The following is a 12,301-nucleotide window of genomic DNA, read 5'->3' on the forward strand; positions in this document are numbered from 1 at the left end:
AATCCCAAAATTCAGCAGGATGCACGGAATACGCTGACACCAAGTGTGATCTAAGGATTCAGTGCAGGATCAAAATTCCAGTGAAATTCTTCACAGAAGCGGGAAGAGCAATCCCAAAATTCAGCAGGATGCACGGAATACGCTGACAGGCTGCCGCGTCTGCCACCCTGCAGAGCCTTCTGGAGCAACCACGGCATCGCTGGAGGTATTAAAGTACCTGGTTTCAAGACCCGTCACGGAGAGCGGAACACAAAAGCAGCATAGCGCAGACGCAGCTCCGTGTGGGCTGATGGTAGAGAACTGAAGTCCTAGAAATAAGCCCGCACAACTACCGTCCCTTGAGGTTTGGCACAGATGCCAAGAATACTCATTGGAGAAAACACAGCCGCTGGCTGAAGCGTTGGACCCTATCTTGCCAATGAATGCATGCCATCAGCTCGGCTTCAGGAGGATCATGGGTTTGCAGGGAAAGGTGTAAGTCCCCAAAGGGCTGTGAGAAGCCAGGACACACTCCCGGGCTAGCCATCTCACCCAAATCATCCTGGCTGTGCTAAGAAGGCATCTGAATGGACTCAAAAACAGCAAGGGCTCTGGAGATGTCTCATCATGGATTGCAATGAGGGGGAGGCTGCCCACACCCTCCCTGGCTGTCCACAAAGGGGATGGACTTGTCCCATGATACTTAGTTCTATCTCATAACGCTCTTGGTTCGTTTCCCCCCATGAATAAGTTGGTCAGCAACAGGGTTGCAGTTTGGCAAGAACCCGAAGAGAGACAGCTACTTTCTCACTGTGTCTGCAAGGCTTGTTTATAGCTGTTAGCTTGCAGAGGCACTCTTGGGGGGGGGTGCTGTTTGACGTGGATAATACCCAAGCCTCACGGGTGTTCATACAGTGGTATGGTAGCCTAGGAACAATGAGGAAGTTTCCTCAGGGGTCCTAATGAGTAGAGGCGCATACTTTTGAAGTTTTGTTTTGATCATTGGGAGAGACCTCCACACATCTCTGTGGATCTCTATCCCACCCTTTCTACCTCATCTCTATCTCTAGCATGTCCTTAGCTTATTATTTGGCTAAATGTCAAAGCCTGTCTTGTGAGTATTGATTTTGCATTCACGTTAATGGCTTTTCTAAGATGGCATATAGAGAAAAATACAATGCAAAGAGTCATAAATGCTGGGGAACCTTCTTTCAGCCAGCTCTCTACATTTGTATATACATGTAGGCATGAATGTGGGGGCTCAGATTAATGAGACCATGGTCCAGCTCCACTTTTCCAAATTATATGTTTTTAATCATACAAATGTCATGGCTATCTTTCCAAGCAAAAAATTATTATGATAAAACACGTATCTATTAAACATGTACTTACCAGTTTATCTAATTAAATCTTTTAATAAGCATATGATAAGCATTTTAAGTACTTTGTAGTGGTTTGAATGAGAATGGCCTTCAAATACTCAGATGTTTTAATGCTTGGTTCCAATTAGTGGAATTGTTTTTAGAAAGACTAGGAGGTCTGGCTTTGCAGGCAGAGCTGTGTCCCTGGGAGTGTGCTTTGAGGTCTCAAAAGTCTACACCATTCCCACTTAGCTCCCCCGCCCCGTGTGTGTGTGCATGTGTGTGTGTGTGTGTGTGTGTGTGTGTGTGTGTGTTATGGTTGTTGTCTCAGAATGTGAGCTCTCAGCTGCTGCTCCAGGGTTACGTCTTTCTACACGCACTGAACTCCCTGACATGATGGCCATGGACTCATACTCTGAAACTGCAAGCCTGCTCTCCACCAAATGCTTTTCCTTTATAAGTTGCCTTAGTCATAGTGCCTCTTCACAGCAATAGAACCATAGACATGCATTGAAGACACGCATTGCCTCATTTTATCTAGACAATAGTTTACTCTTTAGAAATTTAACAAATATGTTGTGTGCACGTGGATGTATGTAGAGGCCAGAGAAAGATGCTGGCGATCTCTAGCACTCCTGCCACAGTCCTTTGACACAGGGTCTCTCACTGAATCTGGGGGTTTTGTTTCTTGGCTAGGATGACTATTCAGTGAGCCTCTGCATGGAGGTAACAGGTGTCCTCTGCCATGATGGCTTCTTATGTGGGTACTGGAGGTGCTAACTGAGGTTCTCGTGCATGTGCAGGCTAAGCTATCCACTGAGACATTTCCCTAGCGCCTGTTCAACAGATTCCCAGTCAGTTACTTTTGGTGGAATAGCTTATAGGAGGTAATAAAGCCTCTGAATGGCCAAATGAAGTCTTGATCCTGGCTAATGTGACACCAAGGCCCGAGACCTCAGACACCAAGGTACACTCTCCACATGACTGCACTTAATGACAGGTTTTTATTCTTATATTGGATCTCATAATTTACTTACAGTGGCTCAAAAGCCCGTTTTTTTCACACTCAAATATCTAACTCTGGAGAGAAGCCACTATCCATAAAATTGACTGACGTGTTCCTGGGAATCCAATTTTTATGCTTCATCTTTGGGGTTGTATAATTTTTGAGCTTTTAAATTTTCTGTTGCAAGGAATTTTCTAGAAATAACTGGTGGTGGTAAGAAAGGGATTATCTTGAACAAGAATAGTGTTTTCTATGCCTTTGGCATCTGTTTCTTATACCTATGGAGATAAAACAAACAAACAAATAAATAAATAATACTATCCTTAATAGAGTTACCCATAGTTCTCCACGGTTCCCCCGTTGAGTATTCAAAACCAGTTTCCAGAACAAAGAATTGCCAAGTCATCAGTAAGGAAGGAGAAAGGTTTCACTGGCTTCAGATGAAGCTGTTAATTTGTCTATTTTTCATCCCATGATAATCCCCAATTGTTTCATTAGCTGACAGGAGAAAATGCCAGTTTGTTTCCTATTGAAAATACAGGACAAGAATTAAATTATGTATTTTCATTCTGGGACCATGTTAACCTGTTGTTTTAGGAATGTGTTCGATGAAAAAAATCTTTAGCTCCATTCTCTCTGTCTCTACTATTAGAGAGTAACAGAAGAGAGAAGGAAAAAAAAAAAAAAAGAAAAACAAAGCAAAGCAAAACAACAAAAACCTCAAACACCAATGTAACCTCTCTAATGAGTAGCTAAAAATCTGAGGCTTTTACTAGTTTGTAAGAAAAACTTTGTGGGTGCAGTTGCATCTGGAACACTGTTCATTGTCAAGATTCTGTGCAAATGTTGTCATGAAATAATTCCACTTTCACCTGGATACTTTTATAATAATATCTAAAAGTGCTTTGTGTGTCTTTCTACCCATGCTCTGTGATTGGAGGACAGGTTTATTGCATTTTACACAAACTGAGCCCCGAATATACAGGCCTTATGAGAGAATAAAGGGTAGATATGTCATTAAAATTGAATTTCAAAGTAGGTCACATACTCGTATTGGTGAAACTTTAATACAATTCAGGTTCATAGGTGTGAGGAAAGGGAGGGATTATTTGCAAGTTTGTATATACATCTTCGTTAGGAAGTTAGTCATGCCTATCTTGATGTTGACTTAAGGAGTCTTTAATTTTAAAAAGTATTTTTAAGGCTGGCATCCACATGCCGGGGACTGGGGATCTAATTCAGTTGCTAGGATGTTTGCTAGACGTTCATGAAGCCCTAGGCTTCGTCACCAGTTCCACATAAACCGGACATAGTGTACGTGCCTTCAATCCCAGCACTTGTCAGACTAAGGAGTTTAGAGTTATCCTTAGCTATGCAGTGAGTTCCAGACTAGCCTGGGCTGCATGAAACCTTGTCTCTAAAACTAAACAAACAAACAGATGAATATAAACAAAGTGCTTGGATTTTAAAGTAGGAGTTACATTTGTAATTATTTATAAATCCTAGAGTTAAAATGTCCTCCTCCATCAATGAAGACTTGGAGGTGTTTCATTCCAGCCAAGGGCTTAGTGTTTGTTGCTGTCTGCTTGGATAGCAACAGAACTGCCAACTCTTATGATTAAAGTCAAGCAAGACTTGAAAGCAACTTTCACAGCTAGACTTAAACACTCACGGTCCCCTGTTATCTCTCTTTGTTTTGCTTATCCTCATAACTCTCTTTTCCCCGTCCCCTTTTCTTTCTTTTCTCTGGAGCTATGAAAACAAACAAGACGAGAACATGCAAACATGAGGTAGACCTCAGTGACTTTAATCAAAAGTCCTCTGTGATTTTGAGATAAGCCACTGCTTCCTTGGCAGCAGAGAGTGAAACAGTCCCATTCTGTCTCAGAAGGTAGGCAGGTGGTCAACATGTGGAAATTCTGAAACATTCCAAGAAGATGTCTTGTTTGTCGGCGCAGTTACTGCGGTTTCCTGTTTTGCTGTATTCATACCAACATTCATACCCCAATACAACTGCATTTCTTTTTAAGGTGCTCACGCCTAAATGATGGCCTGAATTTGGACTTTTGCTCATTCTAATCATAAATATGCATTTTAAATTTAGGACTTTATAAAAAGATGACAAGTATGTGTTGGGAGATGTATTCAAGGGTCAAGTTGATGTAAACAGCCTGTGCATACCCTTCAGTGCAATATTGCTCATGTGAGCACAGGCACATATAGATCTAGACACACAAAGCTCAGATTTTATAACTGCTGCCCAATACTGCAGACTGGGAATTTTATGAAGAATGGATTTAGTTCATGATCCTGGAGGCTGGGAGTTCTAAGAACATGCTACTGAGATCTGTTTGCTTCTAGTAAGGGACTTCCAGCCTCATCTACATTCCAGAGAGCACTGCATGCTGGTCCAGAAGAAACATCTTAGACAGGAACTCTCTTCTTCTCTTTATGAGACTGCTAACGTCACCGCAAGGCCATTCTTAGCACCTCATCAGATCCTAATTAACTACCAAGGGACACATTTCCAAATACCGTTAGTGGGTATTTGGGGACAGTGTTTCCAGTACACAAAGCTTGATGGAGCAAACTCAAAACAGTAGTACACATATACTTCATCCAACTGTGACAATTGCTAGTGTATTGACATGCTAATGAGCATGTTATATCTGGTTAAATCTAAAGAGAGATAGAGTGAAGTTCAACTCCAGAACTTCAATTTACTTGCGGTTAATCACGTCTTTCTCTGTCATCATCTATGCTATCCATACATTCATTTGTTGTTCTATTATCTATCATTTACTTATTATCCACCCAATAATTTGTGATCTATCAACCTAGCATTTATCCGTCCATTCGTACTTCTACTCATTACCTATCATCTGTTGATACACCTATCTATTTGTCACCATCTATCTGCTTATATTAGTTATTCTATTTCTGTTATAAAACACCCACAACCAAAAGCAAAAGAAATGGTTTCTTCTGGCTATAATGGAGGGAGAATGGCAGCAAAGAGGTGTGATGTCAGGACAGGAAGCTGGGAGATCACATCTTCAGCCACACATGTGAATTAGAGTGAACTAGAAGTGATCCAGGTTATGAACTCTGAAAGCCAACCCAGTGACATAGCTCATTTATCAAGGCTGGACCACCTCTCCAAACAGTGCCACCAAGTGGGACCAAGTGTTCAAATGGCTTGAGCCTATAGAGGACATTACCCACCCAAACCACTACTCTCTCTGTATGTATATCTCTTCATCTATATTATCCATATATCCTCCTAATTATCTATTTACCCATCTGTCCAAACATCTATCTATCTATCTATCTATCTATCTATCTATCTATCTATCTATCTGCCTGCCTATCTATCATCTATGAATCCATGCATTCACATCCATACATCCATCCACCTACTCATCTCTTTGTCTATTTCTTCCTCATATAAACTGAAATCATGATCAGGCTCTGGTAAAAGCCTTTGCCAGTGGAGCCCAGAAGAGTGCCAGGGCCAGTATGTCATAAATACAGCACAAACTCTCAGCAATTAAATGCATGAACAGCTATAAAATAATTTTATTAACTGAGATATTATCAAATTTTTTACTCATAAAATGTTTTAAATTTCAGGTTCTAACAATGTCACTGAAGAGATTTTTGAAGAATTGCATCACAAAACAGCACACACACACCCTTACTCAAGGTCTTTTGTCTCCTTCTGTCTGTCTTTCTTGCTACTGTGGCAGTAAAAGATTTTTAAAATTAAATTTTTATTTTTTATATTAATTACAGTTTTTTTTTTACTTCGTATCCCAGCTGTAGCCCCCTCCCTCATTCCCTCCTAATCTCTCCCTACCTTCCTCATCTCCTTCCTGCCCCTCTCTAAGTCCATTGATAGGGGAGTTCCTCCTCCACTTCAATCTGACCCTAGCTTATCAGGTCTCATCAGGACTGGCTGCAATGTCCTCCTCTGTGGCCTAGCAAGGCTGTTCCTCCCTCTAAGGGGGAGGGGAAAATCAAAGAGCCAGCCACTGAGTTCATGTCAGAGACAGTCCCTGTTCTTCTTACTAGGGAACCCACTTGGAGGATCCTGAGCTGCCATGGGCAACGTGTGAGCAGAGGTTCTAGGTTATATCCATGCATAGTCCTTGGTTGGAGAATCAGTTACCTGGAAATGTTTACCTCCAGGACATAAATTTCACTCTGGAACCATATTTTCTATCTAAAAAAATTATTTATTTATTATAATTTATTCACTTTTTATCTCTTCTTCAGCCCCCTCATCTCCTCCCAGTCCCACTCACCCTCCCTATTCTTCCCCTATGCCCTTTCCCTACTCCCCTGATAGGGGGACCATGGACTGTGCATGGAGAGGAGCTAGACCTCCTGTTCAAATGAAGCCCATAGGCTACTCAGTTTGCAAGTGTGTTCCCTAGTAAGGGGTACAGGGGCTGTCTCTGACATGAACTCAGTGACCAGCTCTTTGATTCCCTCCCCCTGGGGCATGTAGCCTTGCCAGGCCACAGAGGAAGATAATGCAGCCAGACTTGATGGGACCCGATAAGCATCTTTTCAATTCTCAAACAGAGTGTGTGTTTGTGGTTCTTGGCTCTTCATCCCACAGACCCTTGGCATGTTGCCTCCTATGTCAGATGAGGCTGTTGATTTCATAAAGAGGCAGTGCTCGGCCCTGAAATATCATTTGCTGTGCAACATCTGACAGAGACATTCTAGAATCTTTTGGAACTGACTGAAAATGAAAACAATAACAATAATAAGGGACAAGGGAGGTGGCTGAGGAAGTAAGGTGATTGACACCTAAACTTGAGAACACAAGCTCGGCGCCCTAGAACCCATGTAAAAGCAGGCCAGGGGACACCAGTGACAGGAGGATCCTTGCTTGCTGACGAGCCAGCCCTGTCTAACCAGCAAGCTCTAGATTCAATGGGAGACCCTTTCTCAAAAAAAAAAAAATTAAGGTGGAGAAACACTGATGGTAACTGCTGGCCTCTGTGTACGTCTACACATGAATACACATACACAGATACCACCCCCACAACTCTCCTATCACAAACTCCCACACGCAAACTGAGGAATAAAAATGAACAATCATTGAACTCTGGAAGGGGCCCTGCTTATGTTAAATTTTTTGAATACTTTTAATCAGAAAGAGTACAGTTGAGATTAGATTAAATCTGTTTGTGTGTGTGTGTGTGTGTGTGTGTGTGTGTGTGACTGTCTGTGTACTATATGTTTGAGCAGGCCAGAAGAGGGCATTGTCCCTTGGACCTAGAGTTATGGTTAGCACTGAGTCACCATATGGGTGTTGGGAAGCAAACGGGTCCACTTCGCGCTATGCCATCTCTCTAGGTGCTGTTGGAGTTTTAACTAATGAACAGTCCTGGAGACTCAGAAGAAATGTCTCTTTAAAAAAGAACTGGTTAAAAAAAATGAGGACTACGTGAATTTAAAAAATGACTTCCATTATTAAAAAATCCTTTGAATAGTAGTTCCCAGGGTTAGCATGAGCAGGAGGAAGAGCTGCTGTTGGGAGCATCAGTCTGGGACAACTCACTTGCCCAATGGCTGATTAAATGAATGAGGGACTGTAACAAACTTACAGGCTGTCAAATGTTTTTCACTAAGGCACTAGCGAAATGTGTACTTACAGGATGTTGCAAAATTCAGTTTCTAACAGCAGCACTGAGAGTTTAAAAAGTAATTGGCATTCATAGTCTTGGGTTCCATTCTGGATTTTTTTTTTCTTTTTAAATGAATATTTTTTTTTCAATGCAGTTTATTCAGGAACCTTGAACAATCATCTGACCCTGGGGAAAGCCAGCCCACAGCTTAAATAGCCTCTGGGTAGCCAACCCCAGCATGCCACGTGGGCAATGCAGATAGGTCCACATACATGGAAGCAAGCCAGATCCTCAGCCTTAGCCAAATGTGGAGTTGTTCGTGACAGAGAGCACTCACCATCGGGAAGGTGGAAGGCGGAAACCAACTCCATCTTTAAGGCGCAGCATTACGCAGCTCTCTTATTTTTAAACCAATTTTTAAGCTCTCTTATTTTTAGTTGATTGTGTGTCTCCCTCTTCTCCCCAATCCCTCGTGCCCCCTTAACCCCTTCTACTCCCTCTTTGTACCCCTTTCCTGCTTTCAAGTCTCATGTGTCCTGTTGCCCCTGCCCCATTCCTCAATACCTTCTCTCTGCCTGTCCTAATTTCATAGTCCATACCCCCCCCATGTCATCACTTACATGCATAGCGTAAACATTGTAAGTTAGAATCCACACATGACTTTTGTCTTTCTGGGTCTGCATGACCTTGCTTCATATAATACTATTGAGATCAATCCATTTTCCTGCAAGTTTCATGAGTTCATCTTTTGCTGTCTCTGAACATATTAGGGACAAAGTATAATACAAAAAGGTCTCCCACAGGATGCTGAGAAATAAATGGGACACCCCTGTGTTTTCCCTTCTAAATAGTTGTGGAAAGTAGAATTCCTAATAAGACATCCCTTTTGGGAAGAACAAGAGAAAATATTTACCAAAGAGAGTTGGAAGGGAGGGGTTGAGGGAGGGATTGAGGAAGGGGGTGGTGAGGGGAGGTGAGACACAGGGGTGGAACACAACAAAAACACAGAGGGTGAGATAACAGCTCACTGAAACAGTTGCAAACTCACACCTGCTCTGTCCTGGAAGCTAAAGTCATTGGAGGGCTGACGTAAACCTCTTTTCACTCTCAGTGCAAACAATGCATAAGCGTTGTAGGTCCTTATTCAAAGCTTTTGATCTTTTGTTTCCATTTTTCCATTTTGGAAACTTAAATAAACTAAGAGTAGAAAGCTGTTGCCAAAACAGAATTGTTGCAGTGAAGCCAAATTCCCCCACAATTCCAAGGCAATGAAAGGAAAATTGAAATCAAGAGTGAAAAAAAATATGACATGAGTTTATTGCCAGGAAATTTATACAATAAGAATCACAAAATAAGAGACTCCAACATTAGATACTGGTGTGTATACATGTGTGCTTTTTGTATCTATATTCACACATATAAAAGAAACTTCATTAAGCTAAAAAATTGGAAAATTTGCAAATCAAAATGATCAACAGTTAATCACCTTGAACTCAATGCAACCAACACTTAGACCAATAAAAAATATTTCAAGGGTTTAAAATGTTTTCAAGATTGTAGACGTTTATTTAAAAAGGTTGCCAGGACTAACCAGAAATTTTCTAAAGAATTCAAATACTTTAGACAAAATGACATTGACAAGGAGACCAGAATTTGGGGGCACAAACTATTTTTATCCTCAGACAACAATTAATTTTCCCAAAACAAACTGAAATCATTAGACTAATCAGTAAACTAAAAATTCAAATGAAAGTTCTTTCTTTTTTATTTATTTACTTTGTATCTCAGCTGTAGCTCCCTTGCGTTCCCTCTCAATCCCCCCTGCCCTCCCTCTTCTCCTCCCATGTTCCTCCCCCAGTCCACTGATAGGAGAGATCCTCCTGCCCTTCCATCTGACCCTAGCCTATCAGGTCTCATCAGGACTTTTTGCACTGTCTTCCTCTGTGGCCTGGTAAGGCTGCCCCCCCCCCCCCCGTATCTTCTCTTCCTCAGTCACCATTCACCTCATTTTTTGAGGTAGGGTCCTTATTGAGCCTGGAATTCATGCATTTTGCTATGTTGCCTGACCACTGAGCTCAAGGACCTGTCAGACTTCACATTTAAACCACTGGGGTTATTGTCTGATGCCTTTGTACCCAACTTTTTAAGTGGATTTCAGGGTCCTCATACTTGTTCTACCCACCGAGCCATCTCCCAGCCCTCTATTGCCCACCCCTTTAAGGGCCATCTGTATTCTTGTCTGTGAACTGTCTGCTTTTACGTATCTCAGTACAACCGCATGGGATTACGTAAAGCGTGGCTAGTGGTTGTAAAGCTTGTCTACCTGGAATACTGAGGAGAGTCATTTGAAAGCCCATTAAAAGAAATAGAAGCAGTTGGTAAAAAAAAAAAAAAAAAAAGTGGATTACGTATAAAGTAACTGCACATGAGTGAACATCTTTATACATCACAGTAATGCATAGAGACTGTATACTACATTTATTAAACTTGCCTTATCGATAAAAATCTCTCTACCAAAACTAAGAGAAATGTGTGTTTAAAAATAAAGATAATGTGCAACTTTCTGAAGTCAAGGGATATTAAGTTGTGGCATGGAAAGACATATTTCTGAATGGCAGATTTTAGTATTCTAAGGACAGGAAGGCTTCCTAAGTTAATTTGTAGCCTTAAAACAGTTGCAATCAAAGTCTCAGGGGAATTCCTATTTCCGTAGTAGCTAGCAATAAAAATTTGATATTCATTAAGAAGAATAAACGATGCAGAAATTTGATTAAAGCTTTGAAGAAATGCAACAGGGTTAAATGAGACTAGGTTACCAGTGGCTTAAGTGTATGTTAAGTTATAACTATTTTCATAGGTTGGTCATCCACCAAGAATAAATATGCAGATTGGTGGAGGAGACATCAGAGAAATAGATATGCCTGCCAATCAGACAAATTGTGTCATGGAGAAACCAGTTCAAATCTGGGCAGCAGTGGTGTTCATTTGTTGGCTCTTCCTTTCCAAGGGTACCTTTTTTCTCTCACAACTGAAAAGCCACATCTGGGGAGATGGCTCAGCCAAGCGCTGAGCATGGCAGCAGGCACTTGGGATCCCAGCACTGATGAGGCAGAGAGAGGCCAGCCAACCTCACCTATTTGGTAAGTTCCTATCTGGCTGGAATGAGATGGCGCAGAAGTGAGGGGCACTTGGTGCTGTTGCAGGAGATCCAGGTTCAATTTCCAGTACTCACACGGTGGCTCACAACCATTCATAATTACAATCACAGAATTAGGATTACATAATTCTAATTCTAATATCTGATGCTATTTTCTGGCCTCCGTTGGCACTGTACATACACGGTATACATACATACATGCTGGCAAAATATTCCTACACCATTGTTGAGTGAAGAACCTGTGGCTAGACAGGTCATAGGCCTTAGGGGAGAACAGACTATTATTACTAAGCTAAATGGATAATTCCTAATGACTTATTGGTGTACCCATAGATAAATATATCTTTCAATCCTTATCAGACAAGCTTCTGTTTATAGTAGACCCTGATTAGTACAGAGACCCACAACCGGCCAAGGTGACCAAGAGAATGAAGAATTCTGAGTCCTAAATGGGACATCTCAATCACACCTTCTCCCCCTGAGGGTCAGGGATCATTATGGAAGGCAGGATTTGAAGAGCGAAAAAGCCAGCAGCAGTAAAAGATGATGAGGAAACAGTGACTTTTGGTCCCAGTAGAATGGTGCACATTAATTCATAGCAGTTGTAACAGCATGTACAAGACCTGTGCAAGCTCAGTCTGGAAGAAATGCCATTGTGAAGAGGGGAGATGGACACAAAGTCCTATCCCCAGCCAACGTGCTATTGATAGCTGCTGGGAGATGGAGAGTCAGTTTTCTTTACCACTGAGCCATCTCTCCAGCCAAGAGGGTTAATTTGCTTTAAGAGTGTGGCTCATGGTAGGTCAATCATCACCCAGTGGATGGCCATATATTCAAAGGATATAAGCACAGCACAAATTAGATGTGATGTTTGTGTGTGTATATACATACATATATATATATGTATGTATATACACATACACATACACTTATATGTAAGATGGATAGGGAAGAGGATGAGCATGATTAAAACATATTCCATGATATTCTCAAAGACCTACATAAAAATACCACAAATCACAAAATACATAGTAATTTTAAAATATGACATAATTTATTATTTCAAAGGACACAAAACTTTATGTGTTTTGACCCAAGTTCAAAGTACACAATTTTATATAGAAAAGGGACTCAACCAAAATATTCACATTGC

Source organism: Meriones unguiculatus, chromosome 4 (assembly GCF_030254825.1).
Source record: "Meriones unguiculatus strain TT.TT164.6M chromosome 4, Bangor_MerUng_6.1, whole genome shotgun sequence".
NCBI classification, from domain to species: domain Eukaryota; kingdom Metazoa; phylum Chordata; class Mammalia; order Rodentia; family Muridae; genus Meriones; species Meriones unguiculatus.